Below are 24,719 nucleotides of genomic sequence, written 5' to 3'. Positions count from 1 at the left end.
TGCTTCCACTAGAGTGCCCTAGAAATAAGGCTCCACCTGAGACATTTCAGGTTCAGAAGAGGAATAGAAGGTTGAGAGGGAGCAATATAGGACTTGGGGGAGGAAATGTGGGAAGGTAGAGATGCTGGGCTCAAATGAAGAAAGGAGGGAGAGATGTGAGACCCAGGAGGGAAAGATATCAGATTTGTGAGGGACAGGGAGAGATGGGCTTGGGGACAGCAAAAGAGGTAGAAGGAGGACAGGGAGAGGTGGCAGAGGGTGGTAGAAGGGGGACATGGATGGATTTGGAGAACAGAGTGAGCAAGAGAGAGAGAGATGGACTTGAGAGAATGCAGAGAGGGGTCAGGGAGAGATGGTAGAAGGGGTGAAAGGGAGAAATGGATGTGGAGGGTCAAAATGGGGAGAGGGAGAGATGGATTTGTTGGAGAGGGCAAAATGGGGAAAGGGAAAGAGATTCAGGAGAGGGGGCAGAAGGGGGAAGGAGAGGAGAGATGGACAGGGAAAGATGGAGGGGGATTTGAAATGGGGGGCAGAAGAGGGGAGGGAGGATAGTATCAGACTTGGGAGGAGGGAGTGGAAGCCAGAAAGGAGAGATGTTGGACTTGTGGGAGGGAGAGAAAAAGAAAGAGAGGAAGGAATTGCTGTGTTGCAAGGATGGATGGAGTAAGCGACAAGGATGGGAGATGTTAGAAATGGTGGATACATGTGGGAGAGTTGTCAAAGAGATAAATGAGCAGAATAATGAGTGTACGAGGGTAGAAGTGTGCCAGTGGGAAGCAGATAAAAGGGAATAGGAGAATGAGAAATGTGAAAGCTTAGAGAATGAGAGAAGGAGATAAAAAATAATTGATTAGATAAAAAGTGAAAATGAATAAAGCTATGTTCCCTCTAAGCTGCATGGCCGCACACCTTTTGGTAGCAGGCCGTGCAGCCAGCACACCAAGAACGCTGGCCATACTCTGCTGCTGCCTCCTGTGGCTTTGTGAAGAAAGAAGTGCTGCTGGAAAGAAGGAGGAGGAGGCCTACTTGGATGTCTTAGAGCCAGCCAGAACACAGGTACACACCCTTGGGATGGGGCATGAACCAGAAGGGATGGAGGAAGAGAGGCATGTTGGGTCAATGAAGGGAGTGAAGGAAGGAGGGAGAGGGCAGGCAGGCAAGGAATCACTCTGACCTACAGTTGTGTTGGCCTATTTGGTTCCTGAGGAAGGGGCTATTGTCCTGAAACCCCGTTGGTTTGAGCCACGTTGAAAGAGGACTGCACTTTAACTATGGTCTTTGACAGAGAAAAAGTTGGATTCTCCTTGTTACTATTTGACCACAGCACCTTTATTCAGCTCTGTAATTGGAGGGACAAGTGACTAACTTTTTATCTTCTGACAATGAACTTTTTGTCTTCCACCTATATATATTTATCTATTTACTGCACATTGTTTGCACTTAACTTGCACTTTAAAGGACACAGGAGTACCCAGATGATGGTGTGTGGCTGGCGTGAGTAGTAATTTCTGCTCAGTATTTGCTGGCTTTGCTATTCTAAGCAGCAGAGCTGCTCTTTGAGCTGTTCTTTAAAGCTTTCCAACTCACGCTGAGGGTGCTCCACATTTAAAAATTTAGATTTGAGGTTTATATATATTTTTTCTGGTGTGGAGTCTAGAGAGTCAACTTTCCTGCAATGCCCTAGGGCACGCCCAACTTATATTTTGGTGTCTTTTAAGGTATGTCTATAAGGCCAATCCATTACAATGCTGGCCCCTCACATGTCTAAATGGTCTCTATTTGGACATTTTGAACTGGAATGTTTTTATGGATGAAAATATTGAATAAAATTAGATGTCCTAAGGTTGGACATTCTGGTGACTAAGACGTCTAAAAAGACAATTTTAAAATAATTTGTATGTCTAGTCATTTTGCCAGTTTCGAAAATGGCCAATTCTCCGTCCTCAGCTTTGGACATCTTGTGGGAAATATCCAAAGTCAGTCTTAGACATCCTGTTGAAAATGTCCCTCAATATGTCTTTGCTATTGACACAAGTCAAACATGAGCTGTATATCAGGGATTTGCCAAGAGAGTTCTTTTAAGATCATGAGTTATTCCAAATGCCATTCTTGTACCCTAAGGAAGTCATCATCTGGCATGTGGCACATTCATTTGACAGAGAATTTACTGATCTTAACTTCTTGTAGACAGCACCTATCTCCTGGGGCAGCTTCCCTTCAAGTCTGGGAGAAGGGCAACAAAAAAGATAAATTGGATAGAATGACTTCCCTATGAGGCTTGGAGAAGAGATGACTGAGGGGAGATGTGATAGAATTCTATAAAATGAGTGGAATGGAATGGGTAGATTTAATCACATGTTTACTCTTTGAAAAAATACTAGGGCTAGGGGGCACACAATGAAGTACTACGTAGTTGATTTAAAACAAACTGGAGAAAATATTTCTTCACTCAACATGTAATTAAACTCTGAAATCCATGACCAGAGAATGTGGTAAAAGCAGTTAGCTTGGCAAGGTTTAAAAAAGGTTTGTATAATAATCCATAAGCCATTATTAAGATGGACTTGAGGAAAATCTACTATCTATTTTGAGGAAAAGCAGCATAAAATATGTTTTACTCTTCTGGGATCTTGCCAGGTACTTGTGGCCTGGATTGGCCACTGTTGGAAACAGAATAATGGGCTTGATGGACCTTTGGTCTATCTAAATATGGCAATACTTGTGCTCTTATGTTTATATTACGTGTCTGGGCTTTTTTGTTGTGGGATATTTTGTCGAGGTGCCCACAAATATGCACAATACTGGCATAGGTGTCACATCTGTATCATTTCCTTATGTGTTGAACCCTTGAGCAGAGGCCCAGGAGCGGAGCACAGTTGCAGACTACTATGAATGCACTAAGCATCTCTGTCTACATGACACATTTTGTGACCTCAGTTCAGGTTATTCCCCAAACTCTTCAGGACAGGGCCTCCTCCAGCCATACTGTTCCATTAATTATCACCCCATCTCCATCCTCCCCTTCTTATCCAAGCTATTTGCACCATCGTTGTGTAGACTTTCATCTCGAGTCATCCTCGATCCACTTCAAATAGGTTTCCCTCATTCTATGGAAACTGCCTTTACTGAAGTCTCCAATGACCTTTTGACCTGGCTCCTGGCCAAATCTAAAGGCCTCTACTCTGTTCTCATTCTCCTTGAGCTATCTGCAGCCTTTGACTATGTAGATCATTGCCTACTCACTGATACACTTTTGCTTGAATTTCCGGGCTTTGTTATTTCATGGTTCTCTTCCTATCTCTCCCATTGAACTTTCAGTATATGTTCTGAAGGATCCTCTCCTTTTCTCCATCTACACATCTTCCCTTAGCACTCTAATCTTCTCCCACAGCTTCCAGTACCATCTCTATACAGATAACTCACAAATTTTCCTCTTTACACCCAAAATTTCTACAGGGGTCCAAGCTCGAGTCTCAGCCTGCCTGGCTGACATTTCTACCTGGATGTCTCATTGAAAATTAAACATGGCAAAGATTGAACTCCTTATCTTTCCTCCTAAACCTACTGCTCCCCTTTCTCTGTTCTCGATTTCAGTGGATAACACTCATCCTCCTGGTCTTATCAACATGCAACCTCGGGGTCATGTTTGACTAAGGTGACCATACATCCTGTTTACAATGGGACAGTTCTGTTTTCGGACTGACCGTCCCGTTGTCCCAACCCACCGCTTCAGGAAACCGAAATGTCCCGTTTTCAGGGACAGCATCCCGAAGCTGTGCGCGGGGCACCAGGAAGGGTGATCACTTTCCCTCCCTGCCGCGCTGATTCTAACCCTGGGCCACCGCTGCTGCTTCTTTCCTTCTTCCCGACGTCAATTTTGATGTCGGAGAGGATGTTCCGGGCCAGCCAATCGCTGCCTGGATGGCCTGAACTTCCTCTCCAACGTCAAAATTGACATCGGGAAGAAGCAGCGGGCGGCGGCCCAGGGTTTGAATCGGCGTGGCAGGGAGGCAGACAGGCAGGCAGCGGTGGTACACAGGCAGACGGACGGGCAGTTTGAATCGCGGGGGGGATGAATCCACAGGAGGGGTTGAATCGCGGGGGGGGGGGGTTGAATCAGGCACTGGAGGGAGGGAAGGAGGTAGGCAGGCAGGCAGGCAGGCTTTGGAGGAGGGACAAAGGCAAGGGAAGACATAGAAAGGAGGCACAGGGAGCACTATGGACATGGGAAGGAAGCACTGGGGGCACTAGGGACACAGGACAGGCATGGGGCACTATGGACATGGGAAGGAGGCACTGGGGGCGCTAAGGACACTGGACAGGCACTGGGGGCACTATGGACATGGGAAGGAGGCATTGGGGGCACTAGGGACATAGGACAGAGGCACTGGGGGCACTAGGGACACTGGACAGGCACTGGGGCACTAAGGACACTGGACAGGCACTGGAGGCACTATGGACATGGGAAGGAGGTATTGGGGGCACTAGGGACACAGGACAGAGGCACTGGGGGCACTAGGGACACAGGACAGAGGCACTGGGGGCACTAGAGACACAGGACAGATACTAGGGACATGGGAAGGAGGCACTGGGGCACTATGGACATGGGAAGGAGGCACTGGGGTCACTAAGGACACTGGACAGACACTGGGGGTACTAAGGACACTGGACAGGCACTGGGGGCACTATGGACATGGGAAAGAGGCATTGGGGGCACTAGGGACTCAGGACATAGGCACTGGGGGCACTAGGGATATAGGACAGAGGCACTGGGGGCACTAGGGACACAGGACAGGCACTGGGGGCACTATGGACATGGGAAGGAGGCACTGGGGCACTATGGACATGGGAAGGAGGCACTGGGGGCACTAAGGACACTGGACAGGCACTGGGGGCACTATGGACATGGGAAGGAGGCACTGGGGGCACTAAGGACATAGGAAAGAAGCAGGGAGGGAATAGAAAGGGACAATTGTTGGGCCTGAGTGCAGAAAGAAAGAAATGAAAGAAAGGATACACATTCAGAAGGAAACACAACCAGAGACTCATGAAATCACCAGACAGCAAAGGTAGGAAAAATGATTTTATTTTTAATTTAGTGATCAAAACGTGTCAGTTTTGAGAATTTATATCTGCTGTCTATATTTTGTACTATATTTGTCTATTTTTATATAGTTACTGAGGTGACATTGCATATTTTAAAGTCATTTGCCTTGACATCTTTGAAACCCCCCAAATATAAAAGATAATTAACATTTTCTCTGCGTATATTATGCTTTGTAGTGTTTTTTTTTTAATTTTAAGGTTACCATTAATATGAAGATATTATGTGTACATGAAAAATGAATGGAAGAAATTGAGGGCGGGATTGGGGGTGGGATTGGGGGCGGGGCTAGGGCAGGGTTGGGCCGGGGCTAGGACATTATTGGGGGCGGGACTGAGAATTAATAGATGTCCCCTTTGATGAAAAAAATAAATGGTCACCTTATGTTTGACTCATCTTTCCTTCTCTTCATATTTCAACAGATTGCCAAAACTTGTCACATCTTTCTATATAACTTTGCTAAAATCTGGACTTTCCTCTCTGAGCATGCTGCCAAGACCTTCATCCACGCTCTCGTCACTTCTTGCCTGGATTACTGCAACTTGCTTCTCACTGGTCTTCCACTAAGCCATCTCTGCCCCTTCAATATGTTCTGAATTCTGCTACATGTCTCATATTCCATCAGTGCCGTTATGCTCACTTTACCCCTCTTCTCAAGTTGCTTAATCGGCTCCCTGTCTGCTTCTACATACAGTTCAAACTCTTCTTACTGACCTACAAGTGTTCTCACTCTGTGGCTCCTCAATATCTCTCCTCTCTCGTCTCTCTCTATACTCTGCCCCGGGAACTCGGTTTGCCGGCAAGTCTCTATTGTCTGTTCCCTTTTCCTGTATTGCCAACTCCCAACACTGTTCCTTCTGCCTTGCTATTCTGTATACATGGAACAACCTGCCTGACTTGATATATCAAGCTCCGTTTCTGGCAGTTTTCAGTAACAGCGGGATCTGGATAGCCCCTACTGCCGCCCATACACCCACCCCCTCCCCTTATCCTTGTCCCAATAACTGAAACCACGCACAACTTGGAATATAGCCGCAGCTCAATTTATTAATCCAAACAGCAATTAAATTAATTTGCATAAATTAACATCCTTAACACAGTAACTTCATATAACAAAATCTGCCAGCTCCTCCCGAGCTATCCAGTGTAATCATCAATAAATGGCCCCCAATCCCGCCATGAACAGCAAGAGTCTGAGGGGTGGCATGACCTCATGCCCCTTTAACCAGGTCAGTAGACCCCAAGATACGGCTCCCAGCCGGCCCTCTGCTCATCGCCGGATGAGCCCCAGCACCCAGTAGCTCGTGAGATCTGCCTACCCGAGCTACTAAGTCCACCAATAGAGGGCAGGTGGGCGGGGAAAAAGCCGCCCTGGAGGACCCAGAAAAAACCGAGTCCTCCAAGGTCCCGGCTTTAAAACCTCCTCCGATGCCACCCCCTTTTTAGCCTTTAACCAATTGCGCACCAGTTTTCTGGCGCACATTTTTCCCACACCGCATTCACTTTTTCCCCCCTCCAACTCCTAACCTATACTCCCACAGACTCGCAGGCGACACAGGGCTCCCAGCCCCGTGTTATCATTCGCTCGTCGAGACGGGCTCTCGGGCTACTCTTAACAGTGGGATCTGGATAGCCCCTACTGCCGCCCATACACCCACCCCCTCCCCTTATCCTTGTCCCAATAACTGAAACCACGCACAACTTGGAATATAGCCGCAGCTCAATTTATTAATCCAAACAGCAATTAAATTAATTTGCATAAATTAACTTCATATAACAAAATCTGCCAGCTCCTCCCAAGCTACCCGGTGTAATCATCAATAAATGGCCCCCAACCCCGCCATGAACAGCAAGAGTCTGAGGGGTGGCATGACCTCATGCCCCTTTAACCAGGTTAGTAGACCCAAAGACACGGCTCCTAGCCGGCCCTCCGCTCATCGCCGGATGAGCCCCAGCACCCAGTAGCTCGTGAGATCTGCCACAGGACTGTATTCATACAGGCCTCCCCCCCCCCCCTCCTGCAAATTGAGCTGCGACTATCACCGTGCGGCAAGAACTCTTTTACAACCCGATGCGAAATCATCGAGCAGAAGATCCCAACCTACGGCTGACAAATGAATCCCGTCACTATGAAATAACCCGGCACACGAAACATCAACCCAGTCATGCAATAACTGCAGCCCTCCCTGACCCATTACCCACTTACTCACCTGTCGATTAAGCTTCGCCAACTCTTGTATCCAGCGACGTGACGCCAAACAACGGGGGCGCGGTACAATATCCGACCAAACTAAGAACACCACAGGGAACAATCCAGCACCACCCTCAAGTCATCCTTAATAATGTTTACCAAGTCCTTCCCCGAACATGTATCTACATCATTCCCCCCTAAATGGATTAGAAGAATGTCAGGATGACGTGGCCAAGATTGCATCATTCCATCAACAACAGCAGCTGACTCCATCGCATCCCGCTTGGCCCCACCAGGAAACCAGGAGGCCGTAATGACCCAACCCAAGATGGCGACCACCGGGGCGAATCAACGCATGTTCAGCCGCCCAGTGAACAAAAGAGTGACCAACAATCCACAAGGAATAACAGCGGCTGCTGGAAGCTGCAAGAAAAAACAACAATAACTACCCACAAGCAAGACAAGGACCCTTCCCCCACCCATCCGTTACCGTGCTCCCCGCCTACTGCCCGACGACGAGCCAGAACCTCCACGATGAATATATCCCCGGAAAGCGTCCAAAACCCAACGCCCCAACCGCCGAATACCCTCCCCGGACATACCGGCGACGCTAGCACTCATGGCTGCTCCGATTCTAAAGGAATGAGTCCCATAGGAAGTCGGGTCCTCACCACAGCGCCTCAAAGCCAAACGTAACACCGCCTGCGTAAGAGGAGAGCCACTCGCGTGCACAAACAAAATGGCACCCCCCTCCGGACGAACCGCAAGATAAGCCCGCAAACGAGTAACTGGACACGAACGACAGTCGGACACCGAATGTAGAACCACCCATTGCCCAACCGCACACTGATCCGTCTTGGAACTAACAATGTGAAGCTGGACAGTCGCTCCGTGGAAGCTGACATGGGAAACCAAAAGCCCTCGAGGACCAAAGCGCGACGAGGGACAAACCAACAACTCACTAACTCGCAAAGCCCCAAAAAACGCTGTGGCAAAAGCAGCCTGAAACAAATAGGCCTCATACGACGAACTAGCAACCTCCGACAAAGCATCAAGCAACCGAAGAAGGAGCTCATGCGTGATAGGCAACCGGGAATCCGGGGGACTAGGGTGAACACGACTCATGGCTCTCAGCATATGCTGAACCAAAAAAACAGAAACCGGGCAAGCCCAGCCTAAGGCCCTACAAAAGAATGCAAATTCCGCTAGACGCCCGCGGACAACTCCCCGAGACTCCTGAGCCTGAAAAGACGACAACACGAAATCCGCCAATAAGATTCGGCCACGTCATCCGGGCACCAGCCTCTAGCAGCCAAAAAAGCCGCCACTGACCAAAAACCTGCAGTATAATGCGACCATGTGGAAGCAGCTATTGACAAGCGGAGCATCTCCCAGATTCCTTCCTGACCAGGTTCCATAAATGTGCTGGCATCGTCGAACCTTCCGCTCGAGCTTCTGGCACCAACCGACGAAACTGCAAAAAATTAAAACGAGACAAGGCGTCAGCAATACCATTTTGCAAACCCGGAACATGACGCGCCCGCACATAGAGATTTAACTGCAAGCAGCGCAGTATCAACTCCCGTATCAAAGAATTCACTGCCAAACAACGCGCGGCCTGCCTATTCACCACCTCAACCACTCCCAAATTGTCACACCAAAACACTACTCGCCGATTGCGCAAAACATCAGCCCACAATTCGCATGCAACCACGAGTGGGAACAATTCCAATAAAGTAATGTTTCTAGTAATACCAGAACGTACCCACCCAAAATCTACCCCTCCCGCCGCATCGGAATACAGCTCCCAATCAAGACTGGACACATCAGGCATCTGCATGGGAACCGTCCCATTAAAATCATGCAGAAAAAGAGCCCACATACGAAGATCCGCACGCACCCTGGCCGAAAGCCGCAGAAAATGCCTCTGATCCCGCACGCCTGAAGTAGCCGCAGCCAAACGACGAGAAAAAGCCCGACCCATAGGCAACACATGACAGGCAAAGTTAAGGGAGCCCAACAATGACTGAACCACCTGCAAAGTCGATTTAGGGGCCGAAAGCACCTGCTCAATACGCGCAAGCAACTGCTGCACCTTCACCTCCGGAAGCCGAGTAACCATGGCCACCGCATCCAATTCAATCCCTAAAAACACAAGGGAAGAAACCGGGCCCTCCGACTTTTCTACAGCTAAAGGAACGCCGAAAGCCGCTGCCATCTCCTCGAAAGTCCCTTTTAAGCGCGCACAATCTGCACTGTGACCCGCACCCACAAACAAAAAATCATCCAGGTAATGGACCACAGAAGCTACACCCACCTGCTGAACCAACACCCAGTGCAGAAAAGTACTGAACTTTTCAAAGTATGCACAAGATATCGAACAGCCCATCGGCAAACATCGATCGTAAAAATAAGAACTGTCAAAACGGAAACCTAATAAAGGAAAAGACTGTGGATGAATCGGCAACAACCGGAACGCCGATTCAATATCCACCTTCACCAAAAGAGCTCCCCGCCCGGCAGCAACAATGTGGCGCAACGCACTGTCAAGGGACGCATAACGCACGGAACAAAGATCCCGTGGAATGCCGTCATTGGCCGAGCAGCCCAGAGGTTGAGACAAATTATGAATGAGACGAAACTGACCCGGCACCATCTTAGGAATTACCGCCAACGGAGATATAAGCATCCATGTAAAAGGGGGCTCCCGAAAAGGCCCAGTAATACGACCCAATCGCAATTCCTCGAACAACGTAACGTAACTGTGAAACTGAAGAAGCATTTTGCACTTTCCCCCCAGCCATAGGCCCCTGGAAAGGGATCACAAAACCAGACGTAAAACCGGATTCTAAGAAGACAGCCATCTCCCGAGGACAATATCTCCCAAGCCAAGAGCGCATTGCCGCAACACGTATCGGAGTCGGCAACAATATCCCACGATTACTTCCCGACGCTCCCTGTAGCGAGGCCACTCCGCTTAGGACACTGAAGGGCCAAATGTGACTGGCTGCATATGGAGCAGGCGTGCCGAACCTTGCAGTCAGAAAAGGGGCAGGTGGATTTGTTAAATTTCCAACACCCATCGGAACTCGGTGTCGCCCCCCCCCCCCCCGAAATGGCCAACCACTGCCAGCAGGACCAACTCCCGCACGACCTAGCGGGCCCGCCAGAGGCTTGGAAGCCATATGGGTAAGCCACAAATTAACGTCCTGAGTGCCCCAGGACATAAACTTGTTTTCTTCCATTTTGTCCCGAAACGCCTCATCATAATTTAACCAGGCCTAGCCTCCAAACCGCTGATATGCGTCAAGTACTGTATCCACATAGGACAACAATAAGCCATACTCATGTGGGTTAGCGCGCCCCCAGACGCTTGCCAATCTCAAAAAGGCCCTCATCCAATTAATAATAGACCGCACCACCGGAAAAGATTTAACCTCTTTCCTATCCCGTTTTGATTTTTTATGACCCCGCCTATGAGCCCTGCTCTCCATAAGGTGAAAAATATCCAAACACGACCGCCTGCGAATTTTCCGACGCAACGCCCTAGGCACCTTCTCTCAAAGCTCAGTAAGAGCCACCAACGCAGGCACACTCCGTACCCCCCCCCCAAAGAAACAGCGCCCTCACCTCCCGCGGAAGCCTCTAACCTGCCTGCTCGACCAGTGGATGAAGACGACGAAGAAGACCCCGACGACGATGACGATGACTCCCATCGCTGGCGCCTACGTTTACCCTTCCGACCACGCGTCTTCCCTTCAAGAGCAACCTGCACAGGCGCCACATTACTCTGAGAAGAAGATGATCCAAGATCTCCACTCCTTCCTACAGAGACGCCGCTGGCAGCAGTCCCCGCCGTCATAGAAGGACCAGAAGTCGAAGCCGAGACGCCATGAACAGCAACTCCAGGAAAAAATGACGAGAGCAGAGTAGTACCTGTAGCGCAACCGCCAGCAACCACGACACCCCCGAGCGCCGAACTGCGCTCCAAACTGGAACATCCTGGCAGCTCCTCCGACATCTGCCGCTCCACCATCTCGCCCTCCAGGGAAAATTGAAGTGACCTGCGGAGACCAAGCAAAAAGAGAGGCAGGACCAGGCAAAACTCCTCCTGACATACCCAGAGGAACTCCCCAACCAGAACCGTAAGTGCCACCGGGCAGAAAGCCCATGGCTACCGGACCGGGACTTCCCCCCCAGTGAGAAGCAGAAGGCCCCAGTCCACTGACCGAAGACCCCTGCCCCCAACCAGGCGAACCCCATCCCGGACCCCACCCCCCAGGAAAAACACCTGACCAAGCCCCAGATGACCCACCTACCGGAACTGACCCAAAACCCATGCAATCAAATCCCCTCCCCAAACCAACAACACCAGGAGACCCACTGGTCTCCAACCCGCCCATAACCTGAGGCATCCCGGCAACAGCCTCTACCCGGATTGGTCCTGTACCCACCTCCACACCCGGGAGACCAGCAGGATGAGAATCCGCTGCCTCAGACCCCCCCTACTCATAAGCCGCAGCAAAGCAGTAACAGAACTGGAGGCAAAGGAACCGTTGCAGATGCCCCGCCCACGCACGAGGCAGACGAGCTGCGGCCTGCCGAAACAGCCTTACTAGAACTGTTCGACGTACCGGTCCTGCGCCCAGCTTTACCCACCGACACAGCCGCCACCGACCCTCCCCTCAGGGCCCCAACTGCACCAGCAACCGCAAGAGCCGACAGCGCGGCAGCCTTGGAACGGCGCACTGGGCGATCAAGCTTCTCCCCTGGTCCCCGACCCACCTGTTCCTCAGGCTCCTCTGTGAACGAGTCTCCCGCGAGCAGAGAAATCTCTGCTACAGCAGCCCCATCTCTTTCCCGAAGCGCTCCATCCGACTCCATCCCGACCGCTGCTACAAACCGCCAAAAGGAACCATTGGAAAAAGCCGCCCTGGAGGACCCAGAAAAACTGAGTCCTCCAAGGTCCCGGCTTTAAAACCTCCTCCGATGCCGCCCCCTTTTAGTCTTTAACCAATCGTGCACCAGTTTTCTGGCCCGCGTCTTTCCCACACCGCATTCACTTTTTCCCCCCTCCAACTCCTAACCTATACTCCCACAGACTCACAGGTGACACAGGGCCCCCAGCCCCGTGTTATCATTCGCCCATCGAGACGGGCTCTCGGGCTACTCTATCTAGGCTAAAAGCCCACTTTTTCAAAGCTGTGTTTAAGTCCTAATCCCACCAAATTGTAAAGCACCATATTTATCTATCATTTCCTCTGTAGTTCCTCACCTTCTCTTTCACCATCCCTTGTATTTCCCTACATAAACTGAATATATTTATTCACTATTTTTGTCCAGTGTGTCTGTCATAATAAGATTGTAAGCTCTTTCGAGCAGAGACCGTCTCTTACGTGTTTAATGTACAGCGCTGCATGCATCTGGTAGTGCTTTAGAAATAATAAATAGTAGTAGTAGTAGTAGTAGCCATGGAGGGGCATAATCAAAAGAAACTTCTAAGTCTGATTTGGACGTAGGGCACTAGTTGCCCAAAGTCAGCAACGGCAAAATGTCCATTCTCAAAATTTATTATTATTCCGTTCAAAATTTATTATTTTTTTTTTTAAATCGTCTATTTGTACGTTGATACGTGTGATCGTCCAGACTGCCACTACATCTACCTTTATACCGTATTCTTGACCAAAAATTTGTTCAAGTCCCAAACACCCAGAACAAGACCTTTTGGACATGAGAGGGGCCAGCATTGTAATGGACAGGACACCCAGGCATGGTAAGAGAGCAGTGGGCACCTTACAGGTCACTGTTGTGAACTTTACAAAAAGGGTTCCACATAAAGATCTCTCCAGAACTCCTTTATAAGTCATGGTGAGCCCCCCAAAACCCACTATACCCACCTGTCTACAACCCCAATAGCCCTTATGGCTGCAGGTGCCACTTACATGACAGTACAGTAGGGTTTTGGGGGGTTTGGGTGGGCTCACATGTTCTACTATAAATGTAGTGGTTAGAGTGGCATATGGGCCTGGGTCTTCCTCTCTATGGTTCACTAGCCCACCCCCCAAACCCCAGACTACTTAAGCCACCTCTGTGCAGCACTACTAAGCTTTTCTATGCCAAGTGCTGATGTTTCAGAGGCAGGTATGTACGTTTCTATTCTGAAATTTGTGGGGGTGCGACGGGGTCAGTTAACATGGGGGAGGAGGCGGGAGGTGGGTCTATACTTTGGCCCTATAGTGGTTCTCTGGTCACTTTGGATACCTTTTGGGCAGTTATACGTTTCTTTACATCGTCTAACTCACAACATATAAGTTCCGTCTAGGAAGTCTCGTCAAACCTTCGATTATCCCTGCTGGATGATTAAGTCTAGGTTGGCCCACATCCCTCCCTAACCACTCCTCCAAAAACACCCTTTTCAGCTTTGGGCATACAACGGGATTCAGAGGCCTGAAAAGTCCCTGGATACGTTTAAAAAGCTGTTTCAATTATCGGTACTTGGACAATCTGTCTTTTAGATCATCCAAGTGCCAACTTGGGCAGGTTTTTAGATGTATTTAACTTTCGATTATGATCCCTTTAGGCTTGTAGTCTCGCTGGAAAACAACAAGGCATAGGGAATAAATCACATAGAATAAAAACCAGGGTACATTTCAAAGCTGACAAAAAGTTCATTGCAAGAAAACTGGGCATTGTGGTAAAGGAAAACCCCCACAAGAATGGCATTATTAATAAGTGTCCCTACATAATTTTTCAATAGAAGCATGAAAAGGCAGAAGATCCTTAAGCAACAACAATTTCATTCATACACACTGACCTGCCAACATCTTTCCCATGGGCTCAAAATGGGAGAAAAGCTTTACTAGATCTAGCCTTTAGACCCAGAGTGACCTCTTCCTCACAAGTCCACATACAGGGCATGAGGCAGAATAGCCTCCCTTTCTTCTTCCCCTCCCTTGGGGCTTTTCTTGATTTCATTCTCTGATCTCTGCCCCGGTTTTATTCTATGCAGTTAAGGAGAGGAAAATGCAAATTAGCAGGCCATTTGCCAAAAAAAGTTAACTTTTATGCTTTTGCTTTATGCCACTTCTATGGATAGGAAATGTAGTCCTCCATCAATTCAGATATAAATTTGTCGTACACATAACTCAGGGAGGATTGTTATTGTTATACTGCCCATAAAGCATCAAGTCAGCCATTACAGGGTAAATAAGATTAAAAATATACTATCATTCTTATCGGATTAGAATTATATCATTATGGATGGAACTGAATGATTGTATGCTGATGCTTTTGTAAATATATATTTTTTAATTTTATATTCTTATCCTGCTCTTCATTTAACTAATTGCTCATAACCTTCTATTTAATAAAAAGCAATTTCTTCTGCTTGGTTGTAGTTAATTAACTATGTCACTGCTGGAAATAAACAACCAATGTCATGTCTAATATTGACTTATGGGTTGCATGATTGCATTTATTGATGTTCTGCAGTAACAGTTGTCCTAGGAACGGTTATATTTATCTCATCCCCCAAGATTTTGATCACCACACATGCCAGATGAAAGGCAAATAGAGGATGAGATACTATCCCCCATTAAAGTATTATATATAAGGGAGATAGGTGTTCTATAAGGAAGCAGTTATCTGCTGGGCCTTGGTACTGATGTTGGGTTCGGTTCAAACAAAAGGAAGGATGTGTGTAATAGGACAGTTTTCCTAGCCTGTCCATGAATTCTAATCATGCGTGGGCATCACAGCTATCCTGAAAACCGTGCTTGATCACATTTATCGTTAGTGAATATTGAGAAACTAGAAGATATGTTTTTTAAATTTATTAAATAATTATTTCCTTGGCATTTCTTTAGGGGGGGGGGGTTTCAGGAAAAAAAGGATTCTTTATCAAAGTGTTGACACAACAACTGAAAAATGTTCTCACTTGCTTTGACATTTTTGAACCATTGTGTTACTACCAAAGATATATTTGAAGAATAATATTTCAGAGAGCTATTCCTTAAGTGGGTTCCCCGAAGAAGCTGTGGTGAAATATAGTCCATGTTGGAACCCTTAAATAGCGACACTTTGAGGACTGTTGCACCAAGCTAAGGGACCCTTTTACTAAAGTTTTTTGTGGGCTAATGAAACTAGCATATGCTAAATGCCACGCCTATTTTAGATCTTGGACTTATTAGCATTTTGCATATGCTAATTCTAGTAGCGTGTGCTAAGCTTTGTAAAAGGGCCCCTTACCCCCCTCCCCCCCCCATTTTATGAAGCCATGGTAGTGTTTTTTATCGCTGGCCACGGCGGTAAAAGCTCTAATGCTAATAGAATTCCTATGAGCATCAGAGCTTTTACCACCATGGCTTGCGATAAAAATCCCTAACACAGCTTCACAAAAGGGGAGGTAAGACAGATTGTAAAATGCTGAAGCTGGTGTTCTTCTCAAACCAAGGAGACACTTATCAAAACGCTACATAGGGTCATGCGCTTTGCCAAGTTCATGGTGTAAACCCCAGCCAAAGTTTATACAGTTCAAATTCAGTTCAAGTTAATTCTGTCCAATTCAAACGTTAAAGCATTCAAAACTGAAAAACAAAAATCAAACCCCAAAAAGCCAAAACAAAACCCAAATTTCAAAAATTCAAAAAATGATCGAAAACGCAATCAACAAAAAATTAATCGATTTCTTTTACTTTATTCTTTTAGTGCTTTTCCATTCAGTTTGTTGTCAGCTTCAGCACGTGTTTACTTCTTTTTTTTTTTCTTCCTTTTTTTTTGGAACTTTATTTAGTTTTTAATGCCAACAAAAAGTACACGGGTCCACTTCTTGATATTCCAAACACTCTTCCGTGTATCGTCCAAAACATACTCCCACAGTTGAAATTGTAATCCACACACTAGCCACAAAATCAATCTTCTCCTTTGTAGTAGCACATATACATTTCCCACACCGAAATCCCTATAAAAAGGCTATATAAAGGTCCACATTTTCCATTTCTTTTATTTATGGCCATGTACCAATTTCTTAATTAGCGTGTGGCCATTAGCTTGGAAGCACTTAATGACACCCAGTAACGTACCAGGGGGGGTGTCTTCCCCGAGTGCAGACAATAAGATGGTGCTCCTGGAGTCGGCGTCATGCTCTGGGAACTTCATGGCTCTGCCGGTGTCTGGCCTTCTTCTCTTAGAAACATAGAAACATAGAAATAGACGGCAGATAAGGGCCCACGGCCCATCTAGTCTGCCCACCTTAATGTCCCTCCCCTACCTTTGCCCTGTGAATAGATCCCATGTGCCGATCCCATTTGGCCTTAAAATCAGGCACGCTGCTGGCCTCAATCACCTGTAGTGGAAGACTATTCCAGCGATCAACCACTCTTTCAATGAAAAAGAATTTCCTGGTGTCACCTCGTAGTTTCCCGCCCCTGATTTTCAACGGATGCCCTCTTGTTGTCGTGGGACCCTTGAAAAAGAAGATATCTTCCTCCGCCTCGATGCGGCCCGTAAGATACTTGAACGTCTCGATCATGTCCCCCCTCTCTCTGCGCTTCTCGAGCGAGTATAGCTGTAATTTGTCAAGCCGTTTTTCGTATGGTAGATCCTTGAGTCCCGAGACCATCCGGGTGGCCATTCTTTGCACCGACTCCAGTCTCATCACATCCTTGCGATAATGCGGCCTCCAGAATTGCACACAGTATTCCAGGTGGGGCCTCACCATGGATCTATACAATGGCATAATGACTTCCGCCTTACGACTGACGAAACCCCTTCGTATGCAGCCCATGATTTGTCTTGCCTTGGACGAAGCCTGCTCCACTTGATTGGCAGACTTCATGTCCTCACTGACGATTACCCCCAAGTCTTGTTCTGCTACCGTTTTTGCTAGGATCTCGCCATTAAGGGTATAAGACTTGCATGGATTCTGGCTGCCTAGGTGCATAACTTTGCATTTTTTGGCATTGAAGTTGAGTTGTCATGTCCTAGACCATCGCTCCAGTAGGAGTAGGTCGTGCATCATGTTGTCAGACACTGAATCTTCTGTGGACCCAGAAGATTCTGTGGACCCAGATTCTGTGGACCCAGATTCTGTGGACCCAGAAGATTCAGGACACAGTGCAAGGCCAGCTGAAGGGAGACTGTAGAAGCTGTGCCTAGTCCTGAGCACATGGTAGCAGAGTTCTGAGCACATGGCAGAACAGTGAGTGGAGAGTGTGCTAGCAGGAAGAAGCAGAGAGAGGAGCAGAGAAGGCGGTGCTAGCAGGGGAAGAGGCGAGAGCTAACTTCGCCCACCCCTGACATCACCAGCCAAACTCCCCCCATAAAAGGGGATGAGCCAACGGCGCGCAGCCGTTCGGCGCGCGGCGAAGGCGAGCGGCAAAGGCGCTCGCCTTAGCGAGAGCGCCTTTGCGAAGGGCCTTTGCGAAGGGCATCAAGAAAGGGCTATCAACTATAGCCGGACTCCCAACTTATAAGACTAGCTAACTAATCAATTGTCTTCAGTCTTTCTTTAGCGTTCTACCAAGTCTTTAACTATCAATCTACAACTTTCTACCAAGTCTTTAACTCTCAGTCTTACAACTTTCTATCTCACCAACAAGCTACTAAATCTTTCTCACTAAACAGGCACACTAACAAACAGACGTTCTTAACTGATAATTAACTAACTGTTAACTAACTAACTGCTACTACTAACTAACTACCGTATTTTCGCGGATATAACGCGCACCCGTGTAAAACGCGCACACGGGTATAGCGCGCAGAAATCACGATGATATGTACAAAAACTTTTGTATACCGCGCTCACGGGTATACCGCGCATGATGCCCGATGCTCCTTTCGCCCGCCCTGACTTTCCGTGCGCTGTCCCGACTCTCCGTTCATCCCCCCCTGACTTCCGTGCACTGCCCTGACTTTCCGTGCGCTGTCCCGACTCTCCGTTCACCCCCCCCTGACTTCCGTGCACTGCCCTGACTTTCCGTGCGCTGTCCCGACTCTCCGTTCACCCCCCTGACTTTCCGTGCACTGTCCCCCCTTGAAGTCCTGTCCCCCCTTGAAGGTCTGTCCCCATCCTGAAAGCCTGATGCCCCCCCCCGACGTCCGATACATCCAGCCCCCGGCAGGACCACTCGCACCCCCACCCCGAAGGACCGCAGACTCCCCAACAATATCGGGCCAGGAGGGAGCCCAAACCCTCCTGGCCACGGCGACCCCCTAACCCCACCCCGCACTACATTACGGGCAGGAGGGATCCCAGGCCCTCCTGCCCTCGACGCAAACCCCCTCCCCCCAACGACCGCCCCCCCCAAGAACCTCCGCCCGTCCCCCAGCCGACCCGCGACCCCCCTGGCCGACCCCCACGACACCCCCACCCGCCTTCCCCGTACCTTTGTGTAGTTGGGCCAGAAGGGAGCCCAAACCCTCCTGGCCACGGCGACCCCCTAACCCCACCCCGCACTACATTACGGGCAGGAGGGATCCCAGGCCCTCCTGCCCTCGACGCAAACCCCCCCCCCCCCCCAACGACCGCCCCCCCCAAGAACCTCCGACCGCACCCCCAGCCGACCCGCGACCCCCCTGGCCGACCCACATGACCCCCCCCACCCCCCTTCCCCGTACCTTTGGTAGTTGGCCGGACAGACGGGAGCCAAACCCGCCTGTCCGGCAGGCAGCCAACGAAGGAATGAGGCCGGATTGGCCCATCCGTCCTAAAGCTCCGCCTACTGGTGGGGCCTAAGGCGCGTGGGCCAATCAGAATAGGCCCTGGAGCCTTAGGTCCCACCTGGGGGCGCGGCCTGAGGCACATGGTCGGGTTGGGCCCATGTGCCTCAGGCCGCGCCCCCAGGTGGGACCTAAGGCTCCAAGGCCTATTCTGATTGGCCCACGCGCCTTAGGCCCCACCAGTAGGCGGAGCTTTAGGACGGATGGGCCAATCCGGCCTCATTCCTTCGTTGGCTGCCTGCTGGACAGGCGGGTTTGGCTCCCGTCTGTCCGGCCAACTACCAAAGGTACGGGGAAGGGGGGTGGGGGGTTCGTGGGGGTCGGCCAGGGGGGTCGCGGGTCGGCTGGGGGGGCGGTCGGTGGTTCTTGGGGGGGGCGGTCGTTGGGGGGGGGAGGGGGGTTTGCGTCGAGGGCAGGAGGGCCTGGGATCCCTCCTGCCCGTAATGTAGTGCGGGGTGGGGTTAGGGGGTCGCCGTGGCCAGGAGGGTTTGGGCTCCCTTCTGGCCCGATATTGTCGGGAAGTCGGCGGTCCTTCGGGGTGGGGGTGTGAGTGGTCCTGCTGGGGGGGGGGGATGTATCGGACGTCGGGGAGTCGGCCGGGCAAGAGGGCTTGGGCTCCCTCTTGCTCCGATCGTGGATGCGGGTGCGGGTGGGAGCGCGTGCGAGCGGTCGTTCGGGGTGGGGGTGCGAGCGGTCCTGCTGGGGGGGTGAATCGGGCGTCGGGCGGGGTGGGAACTATGTTTAAAAACTTTTGTATACCGCGCTCACGCATATAACGCGCGAGGGGTATGCGCGGTACGTAAAAACGCGTGTAACGCGCGCGTTATATCCGCGAAAATACGGTAACTAACTACTCCATCCCTCAGACCAAGAACTAACTAACTACCTCTATCCCTCCCTCAACACTTACTGACCAACACCTAACAGCCCCCACCCTAACAAATATCCTTAAAAAAAAAAAATAAATAAAATTTAAATTAAGAAATAATAACAATAAACCTTTGTAATGGCAGGTAGGACTAGAAGCAGCAAGACTTCAATCAAAACAGGCAGTTCAGTCACCGAGAGCACCCAGGGGATGGCTATGGTCCGAGTACAGATGGAAGGAGAACCAGGACGGAGGGCAGAGGTCTCTGTACAGACCGAGGCCATCCCCTCAAAGATGTCTACAGTCTCAACGCAGACAGAAGTAATGGTTCAACCGGATGAAAGCCTTTTGATGGAGCTAAAGAGCCTGAGAGAGGAGGTTCAGCGTTTAAGGAGCATCCGAGACGACGAGACCTTCATCGATGGAGTCATCCAGGAGCTGTCTCAGATCGCTGAACAGGAACCTGACAAGACCACCCTGGGAACACCCATAGCATCCAAAACAGCCACCTTGAGACAAACTACCGGAATGCAGGAAGTGGTTGGAGACGCTGACTCCTGGCAGTTGGTGACTTCCTCCACAAGAAAATGCAGAGGACCTAACTCTGTCTCTTTTTCCCCCATACAGGACAGCTCAACATCGACACCTCATATCGCCCTGAGGAACAGATATCAGCTGCTACAGGAAGGTCCGGAGAAAGAGCTACAAGTAGTTGTTCAGCAGACGGTTCCAACTCCGGAATCAATAGTACAGCCCACCCCTAAGAAGCGCAGAGTGGTTGTCATCGGAGATTCGCTGCTGAGGGGCACCGAGGGACCAATCTGCAGACCAGACCTACAATCAAGAGAGGTCTGCTGTTTGCCAGGGGCCAAGATCCGGGATGTCACTGCTTGCATTGACAGACTCATCAAGCCCCGAGACCACTTCCCCATGGTTCTAATCCACGTCGGAACCAACGACACCGCAAGGAGCAGCCTGAACAGCATACCTGAAGACTTCAGGGCCCTGGGGGAGAAGCTGAGGAGGATGGATGCGCAGGTAGTCTTCTCCTCGATTCTCCCAGTGAGGGGCAAGGGCAGAGCCAGAGAGGATCGAATACAAAGGGCGAACGACTGGCTGCGAGGATGGTGCAAGGAGATGAACTTCGGGTTTCTGCACCATGGAGAAGCATTGCAAGGACTACAGGGACATGACGGGCTACACCTAACCAGAAGAGGGAAGAATGTCCTTGGACACCGCCTAGCCCGCCTACTCCACAGGGCTTTAAACTAGGTAAGTCGGGGGAGGGTACAGGCACAAACAACATACCAGGCGAACTAAAATGCCAATACATTTATGAGGCTGAGGAAAGTAGACACCGAAATTCTGGGTCAGGGGTGAGTGCACACACTTTTGAGTCGGGAGTAGGGTCACATCATATTTATGGGTCACATTGTAATTCCGGGTCTAGGGGGAGTACACACTGTAGTTCTGGGTATATGGGGAGTACACATTGTGGTTCTGAGCCTCAGGAAAGCACAAATAACACAAACAATGCTAAAGGTGTTCAAATAGCTCAAACAGGAATATCCCCACTGAGACATAACAAAAATATAACATGGAGGGCTATGTACGTCAACGCACACAGTTTAGGAAACAAGATCCTGGAATTGGAAACAGAAATAAGGAATGCCGACCTGGATGTGGTGGCGATATCCGAAACCTGGCTCACAGACTCCCACGGGTGGGACATGGTCATACCGGGTTACAACTTGCTTCGCCGGGACAGAGAGGGTAGGAAGGGAGGGGGTGTAGCATTATATACTAAAGATGACATTAAGGTCACGAGAATCTCAGATGTCCAGTATACTGGGGAATCCCTTTGGGTTAATTTGGCCAGAGGGAAGGACAAATGCTTGCATCTTGGCGTAATTTACAGACCCCCAAGACAACAGGATGACCTGGATATGGAAATAATCGAAGATATAGAAAATATCACCTTGCGTGGGGACACAGTATTGCTAGGTGACTTCAACACGCCTGATGTGGATTGGGTTACACTTACCTCTGCTTCCGGCAGCAGCAGGAGGCTATTAAACTCTATGAAAGGAGCAAGCCTCAGGCAACTGGTGTTGGAACCGACAAGGGATCAGGCAATACTGGACCTGATACTTACCAATGGAGAAAGTGTCACAGAGGTCTCGGTGGGCGACACATTGGCCTCCAGTGACCACAACATGGTATGGTTCAATATCAGGAAAGGTTTCACTAAATCTACTACACTAACCAATGTCCTCAAATTCAAGGACACAAATTTCAAAGAAATGGGAGACTTCGTTCACCAGGTGCTACAAAGCCAAGAAGAAACCGATAACGTGGAAGACATGTGGTCGACTTTGAAAGCAACCATACAAGAAGCAACAAACCGCTATGTAAAATCAGTAAGTAAACGGCGAAGGAACAATAAGCCACAGTGGTTTACTGCGGAGATCTCAGACCTGATCAAGGAGAAGAAAAAAGCATTCATCTCTTACAAACAATCAGGGAAGCAGGACTCTAGAGCAGACTACCTGGCCAAATCAAAAGCTGTCAAAACAGCAGTCAGGGAGGCTAAATTCCTCATGGAGGAGTCTCTAGCAAAGAACATCCAGAAGGGAGATAAATCCTTCTTCAGGTATATCAGTGATAGAAGAAAAAACTCAGGCGGGATTGTACGTCTTAGGAAACCAGACGGAGACTATGTGGAAAAGGATTTGGAAAAAGCCCAGCTATTAAATGAATACTTCTGCTCAGTCTTCACCTGAGAAGCGCCAGGGCTCGACCCTCAGCTACAGACAAGGGTTGGCTCAGTTGACCCGTTTAGTAACTTTGAGTTTACGCCCAGCAGTGTCTACGGTGAGCTGTCAAAGCTCAAGGTTAACAAAGCAATGGGGCCGGACAACCTGCACCCCAGGGTGCTTAGGGAGCTGAGTGATGTCTTGGCGGAGCCACTGTCCGCGCTCTTCAACCTCTCCCTTAGTACAGGCAGCGTCCCGTTGGACTGGAGGACGGCTAACGTCATTCCACTCCACAAGAAAGGCTCAAAGATGGAGACAGCAAACTACAGACCAGTGAGTCTAACATCGATAGTGAGCAAACTAATGGAAACTCTAATCAAACACCAATTAGATAAGATCCTGGATGAAGAGAATCTACGGGATCCCCGACAACATGGATTTACTAAGGGGAGATCCTGCCAATCCAACCTGATCAGCTTCTTTGACTGGGTAACGGGGAAGCTGGATATTGGGGAGTCCCTGGACATCGTGTACCTGGACTTTAGCAAAGCATTCGATAGCGTACCACACCGCAGGTTACTGAGCAAGATGAGTTCTATAGGATTAGGTAACACATTGACGAAATGGGTTGGGAGCTGGCTTGGAGGTAGGCTCCAAAGGGTGGTGGTGAACGGCACCCCCTCCGAAATGACGGAGGTGATTAGTGGAGTACCACAGGGCTCAGTCTTGGGCCCAATCCTATTCAACATCTTTATAAGAGACTAGGTAGAAGGGCTTCGAGGTAAAATAACATTATTCGCCGATGACGCCAAACTGAGTAATGTAGTGGGCTAATGCACAACAGACGAAGATTCATTGCCCGACAACTGAATCTTCTGGGTCCTGCCTTCATAAAAGAGGGAGGAAGGCCCTATGCCAGCAGAGCAGGGAGTTAAGGTTGCCAATGAGAGAATACTCTACCTTTTGTAGCCTGCCAGAGCCTTCCCTCTGCCACATCACTGATGATGCAGCAGAGAGAAGCCCTAGCGGAGCAGGCCACAAAAAAATCTCCCGAGAGGGGGGGAGGGGGAATCAGTCAGGTCTGGAGGTGCTGCACAGGGGGATGGGAGCAGGGCAGGCGTTGGGGCTCTGCGGCTCTGGAGGGGGCCCCCTTTGGGTCGGCATGCCTTTCCCTTTCTTTCGGCATCAGTCCACTATTGCCCTGTCTTCTCAGTCTTGCTGACAAACTGACCGAACAGCTGCTCATGGACTCCTTGGTGTTTCTTTCTGCCGTGGTGTGAGCCCAAGAGGAAATAGGAAGTTGCGTCATTGGGGGGCAGAGACCAGTGGAAGGAATGCGTGGAGGAGACCACGGGCAGCACTTTGGTCAGTTTGTCAGTGGGATGGGGAACACAAGGCAATGTTGGACTGGTGCCGAAAGAGCTCTCTTGGGAGGACGGGATATAAAAATAAATAAATTAATAAAATTACTGATGGGTGACGCATCAAACCTGCGCGAGACAATCGCACACAACGCCAGGCCGACAATCATGCCCAGGTCATCAGCACGCCAGATTTAAACTCAGTTTGAAAGTGCTCCGAGGGTGCTCCGAGGGTGTGGGGGGGGGGGGGAGAACCCCCCACTTAACTTAGTAGTGTTGGCACTGCCGTTGGGGAGGGTGGAGGAGGAACCTCCACACATTACAGAGGAAACTGAACTTTTTCCCTAAAAAAATAGGGAGAAAGCCTGTTTCCTCTATAATGGAGGGGTTCCTCCCCCCACAACACCCCCCCCCAATGGCAGCGCAAACACTACTAAGTTAAGTGCGGTGGTTCCTCCCCCCCCCCCCCACACAACTCCCCTCGGAGCGCTTTCAAATTGAGTTTAAATCCAGCGTTTTGATGTCCTGCATGCGATTGTCGGCCCGGCTTTTTCTGCGCTAGATTGTCTCGCGTGGTTTTAACTATGAACCCCATTGATGACATCTATTTTCTAGGTGCTAAGGGCTCCCACACTAATCACATGCTAATCAGTTGGCGCATGCTAATGATCACACTCTGCGATAGTGGTTTTTAATCTGCAGTAAGCATGTGTTAGTGTTT

Source organism: Geotrypetes seraphini, chromosome 1, assembly GCF_902459505.1.
Source record: "Geotrypetes seraphini chromosome 1, aGeoSer1.1, whole genome shotgun sequence".
In the NCBI taxonomy this organism is placed as follows: Eukaryota; Metazoa; Chordata; class Amphibia; order Gymnophiona; family Dermophiidae; genus Geotrypetes; species Geotrypetes seraphini.
The sequence above is the reverse complement of the archived record's forward strand: the minus strand, read 5'-3'. Positions refer to the sequence as shown.